Source organism: Passer domesticus, chromosome 7 (genome assembly GCF_036417665.1).
Source record: "Passer domesticus isolate bPasDom1 chromosome 7, bPasDom1.hap1, whole genome shotgun sequence".
Classification (NCBI taxonomy): Eukaryota; Metazoa; Chordata; class Aves; order Passeriformes; family Passeridae; genus Passer; species Passer domesticus.
This window is the reverse complement of record NC_087480.1, coordinates 44799473-44813435: the sequence shown is the minus strand read 5'-3', so window position 1 is coordinate 44813435 and position 13963 is coordinate 44799473. Positions and strand designations below refer to the sequence as shown.

The 13963-nt window shown below is 36.2% G+C and overlaps 1 protein-coding gene across 4 annotated transcripts in view; it reads right to left on the bottom strand.

Annotated features, from left to right (window-relative positions):
• Positions 1-13963, bottom strand: part of DPYD (dihydropyrimidine dehydrogenase) — a 344443-nt gene that overhangs the window by 88791 nt on the left and 241689 nt on the right. The gene's annotated exons all lie outside the window — the stretch shown is intronic.

Sequence of the window (13963 nt, the reverse complement as noted above, 5' to 3'; positions counted from 1 at the left end):
AAAAAAAAAAAATATTTTTTTCCCCAGAAGACAAAGATATCACAAGATGTTCCCTTCCCAGAGAGAGGAAAATACCATTTTGGATGACAGAGACTATTTTACCCATTTCTTTTAAAAATTAATTTTCAGTTTTAATGACTCACTCTATCTAAGGTACATTAGAAAAAAGGAGTATCCTATAAAATAATGTGAATCTCAAGCATTGTCTGATCATGCCTTGATCAGAACAAGGATGAATCGAGGTTGCAGGGCTATCAGAATGCAATTCAGCATTTCTGAACTCTGAGAATAACTTGGGATGGCCATAGTGTAAATGAAAGATCAAAATCTCTGTTAAAGTCAGAAATCGAAATCTTCAAGTGTTAGCTTTTCCTGATTTCCAGTCATTTACTTCTCTTATGGAATACATCTCATGTAGACAGTAAACAGCTACCTTTTCCACTGAGGACAGCTCAGTGGAACTAACACCTGCATCTGGCACAAACAGGGGTTCTTGCTCAATGTAACTCTTGTTTTTCTGTGGCCAATTCATAATGCTCTTCAACATGTACCTTAAAATTTGCAATACTGATACATGGAGAACTTGGTGCATGTTCTGGTTAAAAACTGAATGGTGCCAATACAAGATTTAGCACAAGTATTACCTGAGGATAGGCTAATCAGTACTGCAGCAATTATTTACATTTACTAAGTTTTTATCACTCTCTCAGATAATTAAATCTGTCATATATGAATAGTCTTCTCCCATTTGGATATTGTAAAAACTCAGAAAGCTGCATTGCTATGTAGTAACTGAGAATGAGACTAAATATAATTTAATTTAAAACAATCCAGCGGACACCAAGGTTGCCAGTCTAGTGAACACACAGGAAATATCCCCTTGTTGTTTTTCCTTTTTACACCAATGGTTAAATACAAACAAAAACCCCACAGGCTGTGCTCCTAGAAAGTACACAGTGCTTGACATGAATAGTAAAATCCTAAGACTTAGCTCTGGCATCCCAATAAAAGCGGTGATCTCCCGCCCATGCAGCGGCCATGAAATATGTATGAAACGCTGCACCGGCAGTATGAAAGTAGTTGCAGCTTTGACTTTCATTTCTGTTTTGAATTTCCTTGAGGCCCAATGCAGAAATGAGAGACCCTCTAGAAGACGTGAATTGTATATACTTTATGTTAATTCTTCTCCTTAGAAATCCTTGTGATAACGTTAAGGATGTTGGCACCACATAACTCATTATGCTGACTTCGTTGTGCTTATAGTGCTGCCATAAAAATTCTTACTCTAACAAACTAATGCCTTAAAAAATACAATTATTTTAAACCACATTGAATAACTTTTTGGGAGACATCTTTCAGAAAAGCCAGTTTTCATCCTACCTAAGACAATTTAACTAGTTCATCTTTCATCATAAAAAATAATTGTTTTGTTTTTTCCCCAAACTAAGTAAAGATCTTTATTTTCAATCAGTTCTACTTCTCACACATCAAGATTGATGCAATTAATGTAATGGGATGGTCTTCTATTTCTCATGCTAGTAAACAGTTTAAATATCTGATTGCACAGCACATGAATAGAAAAAGCCCTTTTGAAAGGCTCACTTGTATCGGCCTTGGAAAATTGCCCATTTTTGGTCCCCATAAAATCACACATAAATTAATAGGAAACTAATTCAAAAATTCAAGTGAAGGAGGTAAAATCTTTCATCCTATTTCACTTAATATTCCAGGGAAAAAATAGAATGTTTAGTGAGTAAAGACTGAAAAAATGAAGTAAAAGTTAAAACAGTGCTTTGTTGTATAGTGAGACAGTTACTGATAGAAATTGGAAAGGTAATGAATTTCATAGAAAGAAAATTAGAATTCCAATTAAACTTGACAGTTCTGAATTGAAACAGGTATTTCTGAAGGTTATTTTCCCCCCATACTGTTTTATACAATTAATTTGCACGTTAAATAAATCTCACACAAAGACAGTGCTGATTAACTTTTAAAAATGTCAGTTTACCCTTGTGCCACACCCAAAAGCCACACCCATGAGATGTATCTTGCTGCTTCCCTTTACAGCGCAAGTCCTGCAATGGAGTTGTGCTGGAACATCCAGGTGATCCATCCTTCCACCCTCTCCTTCCCCTTCCTCTGCCTCCAGACCCTCCTGCTCGGGTCCCTCCTGGTGCAGTGAACACCAGAGAGCCACCTCAGCCCATCCTCTCTCCCCTCCCAGCAGTGACCCTGGGAGTGCCCAGGGGCACAGCCTGAGCATCCCTGCTGCCAGAGGGATTTCTGTCATGAAGTCACTCCCTGAGAATACCAGAGCTCTTGTGCTCTACAGAAAAGACAAGTAATGTAATATCCTCACCTGGTTTTGTTTAACTTCATGTTTTCTTCTTCAGATCATTAAGAGAAGTAATTTGTTAATTTATAAATTTTGAAATTTCCTACTCTACTTACACTAACTACTTGGAAAAATGCATTCTAAGCAATCAGATGGCTGAAACCAGAAGATATTGATAAAATTTTCATAGGAAATGAATAAACTACATTTGTATAATCCATAGGAAGTTCACTGGATGGTGCACAACTTTTCCACAGAAGCTTCCTCACCTTTAGATTAGGACCAATTTGCAGAGGTCATACCAGAACATACTATTGAGAAACATTAAAGTGATTAGAAATAGAGAATTCACTTCTATATGCAATCACTGACTAAAGAAATGCAGCTCAAAACTTCAGATTTCTGAGAATATTAGTTTGACCCATTCAGCAAAGTTTTAAACTCGGCACAAATTTCGCAAACTGAGTAGCATGATACCAAAAACTAGTTTTGAAGAGGTTATGTACAAGCTTAATTTTGCCTAACTAATTTGACTGATTGAGGACCTCCCACCTACTTGGATTTCTGAAAGACTGACGCCAATTCACAAATCACTTTTTCCGATTCTTTCTTGGATTTATAAAACATTCAAGGATAACCGTGTAACTTGTGAGAGAATGAATCTTGAGACCCGTAAATCACCTTATAAAACAAACTGCCAGTGCTAATGCAACACAAATATCTTTTTTACCCCAATATAGGTTTAGGAAAGTGCCTGCAGCTTTTATCATTGATAAAGTGGTTGACAAAGCCTACATAGTCAGGAAATATTTTCTAAGAGGCTTGATAAAATGTTACTAGCTGTAAAAACAGCAGGGCATTTGTATTCACAAAACCAACAATATCAACTAAATAAAATATTATTCTGCTTAATTTAGTAGAAGATTGTACTGCTTTTGGTTCAGAGTCTACCATGTTGCTAAAAATTACCTTCTTTCATTACACATAACTGGGTTTGTTGGTTCTCTCATTAATAATGATACAGTGTCATTGTAACAGAACGTGTAGCATAATTTTGCACTGTGTATCAATCCAGAAGAATGAACAAATGCTCCAATAGACTGTAACATCCATTGCCAGCACACTTTGTTTATCTGCTGTATTTTAATTTTTTTTTTAAACAAACCCCATCTAAATAAAAGCTTGGTAAAATTATCATTGGCTAAAACATAGTATTGATTCATGCACCGTGCCTACAAGAATCTGTTGGTAATTTAATACCATATAAAGTCTCTTTTGGTATAAGCTGTACATCAGTGCATCTTCTGTCTTCCTGTTAATCAAATAATGCTTGTTTATTCCAAAGGCACAGGAGATTTGAATGTTACAGGGGTTGTCTTTTTACTTCCCTAAGCAACAGTACAGAATCATTTTTCCTGAATATTCATTATAGCCTTGGGCTAGATGAAGCTTTTAATCCTAACTACTCATTGCCAATGGGTAGATATACTAGAGGAAAAACAACTATTCACCTTTTTTTTCTAAATGATCACATGATAAGCTTAACTACAACCATAACTATAAGTCCTCAGAAATTAAAGCAGCAAGTTGTCTACTGATTGCATTTGGCATCAGTAATGAGATGAATCCCCTGTCCTATCAGCCCCAAGGCAGATACATCCTGCATGTTTAAGAAGCAGCGTGAAAATGCTGTGCACAGAGCAGGTCACCTCTCCTTGTGTTTCATGGAAAGAAACAAAACCATGATGAGATTACCATGGAAATGTCTGGCTGCAGATTTTTGGAAATTTTTATTGTGACCTATTTTCAGTGTTCTTTCTGGGCCCTCATTTTTTCACTATTCTGTTACTGCACAATCTTTACACTGTATTCAGAACACCTCTCTGAGGTAGAGAATTACGATTATACCTGGAAAGAATGAAAACTCAATTTTCTCAGACTCTATACATGTATGAAGGCTTCACTACATAGAGCTATTGGATTTATCACCACATGCCACGCTGATGGTTTGTGTTGGTCCATTATCCTGACTGTGAGGATGGGAAGTTCTAGATGGCACAATGAGTGTTGCAAGTTACAGCAAGACCTTGCATGTAAAGTCCTCAGCCCTCATCTATCACTGACTACAATGACCTAAACAACAAAGTTTCAGAAATTTAAATACTTTATCATATTTAATGCAAGAGTAAGTCTAATCTTCCTCATACACATCAAATCTTTGGTGGCCACAAGACTATTCTGATGTATTTTTGTTGCCTATGAGTTTTATGGCTAAATAATGCATTATGTCAACATGTTTGCAATTTTAAATGCTGACACTAAGTTACAGAGGATTTATTTTGTCTTTTTGAGTAATTTAGCACACATGAAGGAGACTTGAGATTTCTTATATACAGCTAGACAAGTGCAACAACAGTGCATCCTTCTTATGGCAGATTTTCTTTCTGTACGGGCTCTTCAGAAAGAAATCTTATATTTCTGTTGTATCTATTAGCATTGGAGGAATTTTTTACATGAAAAAATGTTCTACAGTTAACTTCTCATTCTGAGCAGAAGATAAATTTTTCAAAAGAGCACCCATAGCTATGGGAAAAGGAGGGAGTGCTTTTATGATTACAAAAATGATGCAGCACAATAAAAGCTTTTTAGGTGAGAATTTGGACCCAACCATAATAACAGGAAAAATCCAACTCTGTGAAGCAACTCCTTTGCTATTCATTAAAATATGAAAAAAAAAGTATGGGAATTCCACCTTAAAGCATTGCACATCAGTATCTGTAGCCTTCACCACTTTTATATATACATGTGTGTATTTTACTATTTATCCTTTACACAGTTCTCTCTTCTCCTTCCTTGTATGGGAGGCCCAAGATTTTCTTCATAAAACTGTGTCTCTCTAAACCTAAAAAAATTTCCACAGTACCAAAACACAGAATTACAGTCAGCCACTGTAGCAAGAGTCACCATTGCAGAATCTCATGGTTAGTTTTACTGCCTCCTTACACCCTAGAAAGGAGCAGTTTAGGTTGTGCATTTGTCCCATTTCAAACTTAATTAAAGCTAACAATTTGTTTAAAGCCTGTCAAAATAAGGGAAGGATTTCCCAGGACAGAAGATGAATAACTCTCAGCTTCTCATCTGGAGTAAAAAATTCTTCCTCATTTCTCAGGAAATTTGACAGCTTTTGGTCAACATCTATTGACCGCAGCTGTCAAAAAGAAAGAAATGAAGCAGTTTAACCTAAGGCAGGAATCACAGTTTTCACAGTTGTATGTGAAGCTATCTATATATATTAGGAAAAAATTTAAAAACTGGCCTAAATTACATCAGAGGCTTTGGGTTAGCCTGGTCAGCCTCACAAAAATGTAGCTGCTGGTTGAGAGCTTATATCCCTCCAGCAAGAATTCATGATGTGATGTGAAACCAATGCCACACAATAAACTTTTAGAGATAATGACAGAATTCAGGACTTTTTTCCAGTCAATACTGTATTGCTTTTTGTCATAAAATGCAATATGTACTAGTTTAGCCAAAAAAAAGAAACCAAAAGAACCAACCCCCGCCCCTGCCAAAATTCAAAAGCTCATTAAATATCTTCAATAAAATGGTACAGGAAAATCCCATTCAGGATAGCAATTCATCCAAAGATGAATAATTTCATATTTTGTTCTAGGAGAATAAAAAATGTTTCATCCCACTTAAGCCTTCAGCTTTTATTAATTAATTTGCACTTTGAAACAAGAGGTCTTTTCAATGTGAAGGGAGGTTGTAGAGGTGGGGTTTTTGGAAGCATTTCTAAAAGATCAGAGATTCAGATGAGAAAAATTAAGCAAATTCCACATAGTTACCATTTCACTAAACTACCATAGCAACGATGTGCACTGTGACTATTGTTCACTGATTTAATTCAAGGACATACTTATTTTTGACTCTCTTACACACTCTAAAATGCTCCTTTCTTTAAAAAAGTCTTTTGAAACAAGTCTACTGAGTAAATGAATACATTTATGTTGTTTTTACACAGCAAAATGTTCTCTTTATAATTTGAACAAAAACTGTAATATTTTTAAACTGAGAAGATATTATATGACTTATATAACTAAGCATGTCCTACTAGTGAAACAAGCACATTTTTGCTTACAAAATACTGCATATTAAGATGTAGAAGTATAGGTTGGAAAATTCCCATTCATTTTTGAAGATTACATTCATTCTTTTGGTTATAGATTAATCAATTAGGCAAAAACATTACCACTTGAAAGTAAAGACATATTTTAATCTTTAAATTTAATTAAAAAAAAACCCCAACCTTGCAGAGAGTAATGATTCCCAATTAATAATGTTTTTGCTAAAGTAAAAATATTAAGTGAGACTTGAGAGACCTGACTGAACTTTCTTTTCCCTGTGGTAAGTTATAAGAACTAAAAATCTCCTGTCACCTAGCTCCATTCCTAGATGCTTGGACTTTATTAATTTAAAGTAAAGCTGCAAGCAAGGTGTCAAAATTTGATCAGCTACTCCTTCAGATCTGTCACTGCAAGTTCCACTCGGGGGAGCCTAATTGAGATTCTCCTTTTCTTCCAGTGATACCAACGTGTCACTGGGCTAAATCAAGTCACTCTGGATTAGGTCCAGGTTTTGGGCATGGCTGAACTGAGAAGTCATAACTCTGAGACCCTGTCGATACAGAGAGAGATAACAGTGGGCATTGAGAAAAGCCAACAAGAGACTGGGGCTCCTACTTCTCAAAGGAGTCACAGGCTTTTCTCAGACTGCTTTGGAAAACTGAAAGAACAAATTGGTGTACATAAAAAAGAAACTTTAAATTCTAAAGCATATAACAAAACAAATCTTAAAAGGCTGATAAAAGGCTTCTACAGAATCAGAATTTCAATAAATTTTTCAATTTTAGCAGATCCCTTTCTCCTTTTTCTTATTTACTGTCCTTTGGTATCACAACTATTTCTCCCTGTGTCATCTCCTTAATTAGAACCTTTGAAAGATGTTAAAAGCACAAGACAAATAACCTTTGATTGCCTCACTTTATTAAAAAAATGTGGAAGAGTACCTTGTTACAGTGTTTCTTTATTGTAGTACTCACTGGAGCAGCACAAACGAATGATGCTTTACATATGTCAAAAAAACAAGACAAAAATAAGCCAAACAAAAAGAACCCACTCCACTGGCTTTTCACTTATCTAATCTAAAAGCTGCCAATTTTAACACAGGTCAGCATCCAAACTCAAAAATACATTTATCAAAGTGCTGTGTGGGAGATCCTCTTTGGATATCTTATTAGCAGCATGGCACTCCTACACCCCTTCTGGATAATGCTGCACCTCATGACTGAAAACCCATGTGCAGACAAGGTCAAAAATGAGCTGGAGATTTTTGATTGACCAGTACAGGAAAGTAAAAAACTTATATTTGTGTTGGGAGTAAGAACAGCAATTAGAGGGATGTCAAGATCAAGCACAACTGAGACTTGAAAGGTTGGTTGCTGCCTTTAGTCAGCTTTGTAATTACTCCTTTTTCGAATTACAGAAAAGCATTTTGTCTTCTCCCCAGAACAAAGAGGAAAATAACTGAATTTGCTTTGAAAACTGATTCCTCTCTCTGTGAATGTGGTTGAGCCATAGTGTTTTTCCTTATTCTGAATGTTTGGGTTTCATTTCACTTATTTTTAATTTTAAAATGTTACTCAAAAAAACCAGAAGAAACATCTCTGTTAGAAAAACTTCCAAGTTTAAAAATTAAATATAAGACATTTTATATTTACTTATAGCTATCTTACATGATAGGAAAACAGTCCTTTTGTTTCATTATGATGAAACTTTAGCAATGACTATTTACAGATATTGATTTTAATGCAATATTAAAGGCATTTAAGTCAGATGATTTTCTTTGGTTTCCAGAAAAAAGATCACTAATAGTCAGCCTGAAAGGTTGATGCACAGTTGGCAGTCCAAATTACCAAATTATTTGTTCCAATATCAACTAGGCTTAAATATTCCAAGTGAAAAATACAAAACTGCACATTTACCATTAGTAAACGTCTTGGACACACTGACTGGAAAGATTTATTTAACAGTGATGGTCTACACAAAGTGTTGACTAATAAAAATGCCTTTTTGCCCCTGACACAACAAAATATTTTATATTGGTTGTTTCTAGCCAGCCAAAATAATGTTTCTCATAGCACTGTAAAAAGTGGTATGCAGCATGATTAAATAATATTTCAGCTCTTTAGTTCATGCAGAGGTCACCTGCTAGAAGGCATGAGGGTTTGATTAGGTTTACGTCATACATGAAATATTCTAAAGGGAAGCACTGAACTCGAATATGTGAAGGCTGCAGCTACAAATAGCTTTCTCTTGTGGTCAGGTAGGCAAGCTCTGTCTTTTCCTATAATAATAAGGCAGAAAATACTAAATAAGTGAGGAAAGCATAAACCTTTGAAACACGAAACTAGGGACTTTAAAACCTATGCTCTGAGAAGAATTTTCCAATTAGTTTTTAAACGGTGATCAAGTGGGCATGTATTCAGATTTGGCTACTGTAAAGAGCAAGCTTCCCAGCAAAGTAACTTTCCTAGGAGCTGAGGCAAAATTTAAAGAAATATGAGTCTTATCCTGAAAACTCTTGTGTAGGCAGTAAAGAGACTAGTTAATATATTTGTTATTAACTTTAGCAAACGCTGGCATAAAGCTGAAACCATAGAAAAAAAAATTACTAGTGTGCACCAAGATAAACAATTCTTAAAATATTTTATTTTACCTGCACAGTTATTTGTTGGTGATCACTTTGTTTCCAGTAAATCCTGTTTAACAGATATCATGGTTACAGAAAACTTCAATGCCTCATGGTGCAATCACATACCCAAAGGCACTCCAAAGGGCCTGGGCATTTGCTCAAATTGTCTACATTTCCCTCTTCTGAAAACATCACAGGGCATTAAAATACAATTTCAAGAACAAGTACAGGTCGCTATTTGGTTTAAAAGAAAAAAAAAAAGGTTTTTCCTTTATGGGAAGCACTCACTATATACTTCATTGCTGTTAGGCTATTGAAGTGTCATTAAAACAGTCAAAATCTTGATGTGTCATTAAAACAGCCAAACAGTGCCAGGCCACTGATAAAGTGACCAAACTAACCTTCTCTGTGACATCTGTCACCCATAATGTGGATTTCAGCAGAAATGCTTCCATCATAATAAGATTGAAAATTAAGTGTAAACTCAAATAGCTTTCATGTCTTCATGATTTTCAAGGAAAGAGAATAGCTTTTACATTCGCTAAGGAAATACATTCTGTAGAGAAGGCCTTCCTTACAAAAATATAAGTCACCACACATAAACAGTATTTCAAACCTTATTAACAGCCATAGCATGTCATTAAAAACTTTCAGCAAGTTGGTATAGCTGTTAACATTACTACTGAATTTATAATCCCTTTTTATTTTCCATTTTGTCTTTTGAGTAATTCAATTAGAAATCCTTCAAAGCAATAACAGTGGATTAAATGTTGTCACCACAATATGAAATTACAGAATAGAGTTCTGATGATGAATTTATTAAACTTTGCATTTCAATTCAATTCTCCTTGAGTGTATAAAAAGCAGAATTCTTTAGACAAAACACCAATTAACTGTCGTACCTCATTATTAAGTATTGTCTCCTTTTAAAAGATAGAATACATGAGGACATAAAAGGATGCATGCAAGAAATCCATTTAAATCACAACATTTAATTACACTTGAATCCTGCAATGGTCACAGAAAAGAAAGGAATTCTCAGGTACTGGAGGAAGGTGAATGATGTAACCTACCCAGGAGTGACCATAAAGCCAGCAAGCTCTTCCTGCTCAGATTTCCAATGAAATAATTCATGAATCAATTTTTACTTTGAAAGGAACTCAGCAAAGGGGTTTAGTTTATGAGGAGAGTTCTGAAAAATGAAGGAATAGAAAAAGGAAAGAAAGAGACATCTGACAAGAGAGAAGACTAAAAACCAATCCAAGAGGTTAAACAACAAAACCAAATTATTATAAAGGATGATGTTGGACCATGATCAGCGTGAGACCATGAACATAAGTCCACAGAACACATCTCCTGACCTGCTAAAACGTGTGTTTAGGTCTACATTTGTAGGAGTTGAAGGAGGCCATCAGCAGCATCCCCTCTCCCTGCACATCCTAGCTTCCCTCCCAGCAAAACAATGCCCAGTGCAGCACATCCCTGCATACACAGAGTAAAAGCATCACTGCCTCAGCCAAGGAATCCTTGCTTCTCAGGACCTGAATCTCTTGCTTCTGTTGAGCTTTTCCCCTCAGTTGAGTTACTAAGGCTCCCCTTCATAGCCATTTGCTTGGGCAGCAGGCAATTCCCCTCCTTTCCCCAGTCACCCACTTTTATGGAATTTACAGTGCCTTTGAAGCACTTTGGACTCTGAGAAACATGACTGAAAGAGGTCATTTGGTCAAGACACGTCCCAAAGCAAAAGAGGGCAGTGGCAGATGCACAGACACTGAGATCACCTAGGATTACATTTTGAAGAACCAGCCAAAATGGATGACAGTGGCCAATGCAAGAGAACAAGACATACAAATCCTCAAACTCCACCACAAACACCGACACGAGCCTCACTCATGCTGGTTTGTACTGGAGTTTGGGTGACTATGTCCACACTGCTGCTACAGCCCAGTGTAGCACCACTCTGCTGTACTTTGCATTAATTTGTAGCAATAACTGATACAGAAGAGAAGAGCGAGGACTAATACTGCCTGCAGGACTCAATGAATTATACTTAACCAGCATATTATTGTAGGCTGATAGTAGAATGTCACATGAACACAGATATAATCAAATTCTGTTTGGGGCATCATTTATTTAAAATACTTCAAGCTCCTTGCTGGCAGAGCAACAGCGAATTAGCATGCTATGCTGTGCACTTCAATTAAAAAGCAGCCTCATCTTTCCCATTTCCAAGGTACAGCAGAGCAAATCTAATTGTGCCATGCAGTCAGCTCTCATCTTTGCAGAGTAACCAGGGCTTTGGGGTTTTTTTCTTTTTGTTTTTGACAGATTTGTCGTCCTCTGAATGAGGCAATGTAGGCTTTTATGAAACCTGCCTCCTAATTGCAGGCAATAAACATAAGCACAGCCAGCAGCAGACACTGTAGCAAGTACAACTGAAGCAAAATGAAAATAAAGGTAAGAAAAGAATCACAAAGCAAGTTCATTTTACATATGATCTGAATAGTTAAACCACCAGAATCTGGATTTCAGTGCTCACAAGAGACATATACATTCCTTCTTCAATATAAACTAAAAAAAATAAAAATCAAATAATTCCCCAAACCTAGGGCTTAAATGCTGAAATAGGCAAAGATTTTTTTTTCTATTTTGGGGGCTAGAAGTAGAAGATATGACTAATTAATGAGAAATAGTTATACACCAGGATGATATTAACTTTTGTAATATTTGCTTATAGCACTAAGGCTACGATCTTTGAATATGAGATTAGTCGCTTTTGGCTTGAGACCTTGTTCATACTGATTATCTCACTCCAAGTCAAAACCCAAGTCCTTTTATACAGTACTCATTTCCTATTCCTGGTACAAAGAATGCAGTGCCTTTGGTGAGGAATTGAACAGGGTGGATCCACAGAAATGGTTGTCTGAATGGACTGCAGGAGGGCAGGCACTGGAAGGTTCCACTCGGACTGGCACTAACACCACCACCAGTGAGGCTGGCCACAGCTTTGCCTGCCCGAGCCCTAAAGACTCCACAGATGGAGAGTACACAGTTCCACCAGACAATATATTCCTGATCTGCACCACCTAGTTAGGGAATTATTTTCCTAATGCACAATTTGAAATATTCAACCTTCAATTTGCCCCTTGCTCTATCATCTGATGTGACAGACAATAATCTCCTCTTTGTAGCTACTCTTGCAGCATCTTGTCACATCCTTTCAGGTAGCTGTAAGCTGTTCTTTTCTTCCTCTGTTGTTTTTCACTGCCCACTAGGCCAAGGAGACCCACTGATAATTTTGAAGACTTTGGGTATCACTTGTCCTAATCAGTCTTGTTCTAATGTTTCTTGGGAGATGTACATTACAGCTCTCAGACGTGGGGTTTCATCCTAGCAGGAATGCAAAGTAAATCCAGATTACTGACTCAATTTAACTATACATTACTGGCAGAACAGCTAGAGAGACTTGTTGACTTTTAGACCAAAATCAAAAAGACAAACACTTAAATTTGTTGGTTTCATATGGCATTAATAATACTGAATATTCAATGCCACTCTTTAGAAGGATAAGTAAGAAAAAAAACCAACCAAAAACATCTTTGCATGGTGTCCAGTGAAGGACAAAAAGTGTACCACAAATACAAAATCACATGTTAGACATTGAAACATGAGTGCTACCATCTCATGCTTGATTTATTATTTTCATAATTCTATGCTAAGATTACTACAGGATTGAACTATAGTGGGAAAGTGACACTGTCATTTTATAATAATCTGCTGTTCACCATGTTGTCTTTATGTTTACTATTAAATGTTTTGGACACATAGGTTATCTGATTCAAGGAAAATCTGTGCATTAGTGCTGGAAAACTTAATGACACATCCTATTACAATTTTTAACAATATCCACTTTTATACCATTGCAGATTGTTACAAAAGAATACAAACCTTAACTTTATTATCATTAATCAGCATTAGTAAATATAATTGACATTTTATACAGAACCAGCTTTAAGTAACTTATTGGCAGCAATACAGATACCTCTTAATATTACCCTCTGGCTAGCTACGCTGTTTGGGCGCCAGAGTGTCTGCACTAATGACTTGGAATTAAAATCAAATAAAAGCTGAGAACTGTAATTCAGTATAAAACAAACAGCCATACTTAGAACTGATTTTTATATATGTAATTTGGATCTACCAGGATCCTTTTTAATTTATATTAAATATATAAACTGCAGTTGATATAAAGCAGTGAAAGCGTTTGATACTAGACAACAAAATAGGATAGGGAAAAAACAAGTCTGACGTTCCCAGATTTCTACACTTACCCTGTGGGCACACCATAGGAATTGGAATGAGAAGAAAAAGTAGACAGTGTAATTAACCTTTCCTTTCCCTTTTTTTAAAAAACAACAACAAAAAGGCAGAACATGTTCGACATTATAAATAGTAAAATACACATTTTTCTGCCATTATTCTTCATCTCAGCAATTTCTGTAGTTTCCTGAGGATTTAATGTGCTTAGGCATCAAAGAGACCTAATCCTTGAAAAAAATTCCTATGAAGACATGGATTATGTTATCAAAAAGATTTAAGAAAACCTGCTTCACTGTACAACCAGGAAAGCTGCTCTGCCTCTCAAAGCCTCATGCCCTGACTTCCAGATATCGAGTCGTGGTTTTTTTCCAGAGCACATCTGAGCCCTGTCTTCCCCACACTACCTGTGTATGACCTACTTGACTTCAACTCTGGGTTGGGGTGGGGGTGAAATAATACGAAAATACCAAAATACGATCTAGCACTTTTGTATCTTCTGATGGGGTCTCCAGGGCCACTGTGCATGGAAGCCCCCTGAAGAGCTACTGATAAGTC